Below are 2,699 nucleotides of genomic sequence, written 5' to 3' on the forward strand. Positions count from 1 at the left end.
AGATAAATTATATTTTAAGTTAAAAAGAATTAGATAAAGTTTATCCTTTTTTATTAATATTAACTAATATTTTGTTCTAATACTTTTATTTTTATACTATTAAGATTTTAGAGTTTGATTTTAGTTTCTTCTTTTACATTCATGATTGAATACAATTTTTAAATGTCAATAATGTAATCAAGAAAATTTTATTGGTAAATTTGTTCACATGAGTTAACATATATAGTTTACAAGTAACTTGTGAATTTTTTTTACGTAAAACGGATGTAGAAAAAGTGTTACGAATTAAAGTAACAATGATTTAAACATATGTAGCTTCAGATAGTAGTCTTTACTTAACTAGATTATACCTAGATGGTTATTACTAGAGAGAACAATGCAATATGTGGTAATACATATTTTGCGGCGGTTTAAATGAAACCGCCGCAAAATGTAAAACAATAAATCACCCGGCGGATATATAGCAGCGGTTTTCGAAAAGACGCCGCGAAATGCAAACCTAATGGAAATATAGCAGCGGTTTGAAATAAACCGCCGATAAATGTCAGCCTGATTGCAGCTCCAACCTCTAACCGCCGTTATATGCGCTGCAGGTTGTCTTTTCGTGGCGGTTTAACACAACTGTCGCAAAATTTCTGCCGCTAAGTGGCGCTTTTGTTGTAGTGAATGCTAGTGAAATATGGACTAAAAATTAATAAATTTTATTGCTCATATAGCAATGCTTAATATCTTATACCATAAAAAAATGTTTAGGGAGTTAAACCCTATTTTGGTCTCTAAAATTGGCGAGTTGCACTGATTTGATTCCTGACTTCCCAATTGCTACACTTTGGTCCTCCAGATTCAAAAAAGTGCACTAATGTAGTCCCTCTTCAACGCCGTTAGTGAGATAGCTCAAGTCTTACCATGTTGGACATATTCAAACGACGTTGTACACGTTTTGACGCTAAAAGAGCACTAAATGATGTCATTTCAGGGTTTGAAAAATGTCAAAAGGGAGGGATATAATGTTTTAGAATTGTTCAAACCCTCAAACAACGTTTTTTAGTGTCTTCTTTAGCGCCAAAACGCATACCACGTCGTTTTAATATGTCTAGCGTGACAAGACTTGAGCTACACCACTAACGGTGTTGAATTCCAACAACAGAAGATACACGAGGGACTATATTGGTGCACTTTTTTAAATTTGAAAGATCAAATTGTAGCAATTAAAAAGTTAGAGACCAAATCAGTACAACTTGCCAATCTCAGAGACAAAATAAAATTTAACTCAATGGTTAGGAGACAAGAAATTTCAATCTAAATTTGCCAAAAAATTTAATTTTGACTTCATTTATATCACTTGCATACATTATTATACATATACCTCACGCGCATATAACATTAGTTATACGGTAATTATCTTGAAAACTAATGGATCAATATTATTTAATTGGCATTAGTAATATTTTATTTTCCTTTTAAAACCATCGTACGTTTATTTGTGTTTGGTATATAATTTACATTAATAGTAATAAAAGCATATCCCATATTTATTGTGTATATATATTGATTTTATTTTATAGTATATAGTTTGCTCATTTTCCATATTTTCTCCAAAATAATTTTTGACACTAAAACTTTTAAAGAGAACAAGGTATTTTTTTGTAAAATCCCTACAATACCCTTATTCCCTTTCTTTTTTCAAACCAAACCCTAACCCTCTTCTAACACACTCACTCACCTCTCACTGCTGCATACACACTCCCCTCACACCCTCTTCCTCACAGCACACACCCACGAGTTGAGAAAAGAATAAAAAAAAGAAAAGAAAGATGGAGATCGAGAGAGTGAAGGAGAGGAGGAGAGAAGGAAGAAGAGGGAGAGGGCTATTGCACCGGCGTCGCGTCTCACCGCAGTCCAACTTGCCGTCGCGCCGCCACCACACCCGTCTCGCCCAGCCGCTCTCAGCTCGCTGTCGCGTCGCCTTGCCATTGTCGCTGCCGAAGAAATCGCCATTGGAGGGAGACCTTGTCGTTGCAGCGGAAAGCGTAGAGATCGAAGAGAGGGTGAGAGAGCTACAAGATGGAGGGAAGAAAGGTGGCAGTCGTGAGAGGAGGTGACGATGGAGGATTCTGCTGTTGCCGTCGCTGGAGCTCACCGTTGGTGCACCTGGAGCTACTTTATCCCCTAACTTGCTCCACCGTGGCTGACCCCTGGCCTCCCTATTTTCGTCGGAGTTACTGATGCCACTGCTGGAGGAGAGGATCTAATGCCACTGCTGTTTTGCTTCACCAGTGTAGCTCTTACTGTTGCCGGGAAACATGTTACAACTTCCAAACTTGCCGACAACACTGTCTTACCACTGTTCTGGTCTAGTTTCTTCCCTTGATCTGTTCCAATTTCACCTTATCTCTGCCGCCATTTTGTTTCTCTGTCTTGCTCTTATTCTGATTTATTTTTGGCCTCTATTCTGTTTTGGATTTTCAGAACTATATTTGTATTTGTCTTTCATTCAATTTGAATCTACTGCCTTTGGCTGGTGTCGTGGCCATTGTTGCTATCGTAAGAATTGAAGTTGCTGCATTGTCCCAGTTCAAGTTCTGCGCTCTTTCGTACCCTTTTAATTTGGCACCCGAGTTCGGCCTCTTCGGTCCCTTAGGACCATGTTGTGAGTAGGCTTTATATTTAGAATTGTTTGACTGTGCATATATAATTAT

The sequence above is a fragment of the Arachis ipaensis genome, chromosome B07 (genome assembly GCF_000816755.2).
Source record: "Arachis ipaensis cultivar K30076 chromosome B07, Araip1.1, whole genome shotgun sequence".
Classification (NCBI taxonomy): Eukaryota; Viridiplantae; Streptophyta; class Magnoliopsida; order Fabales; family Fabaceae; genus Arachis; species Arachis ipaensis.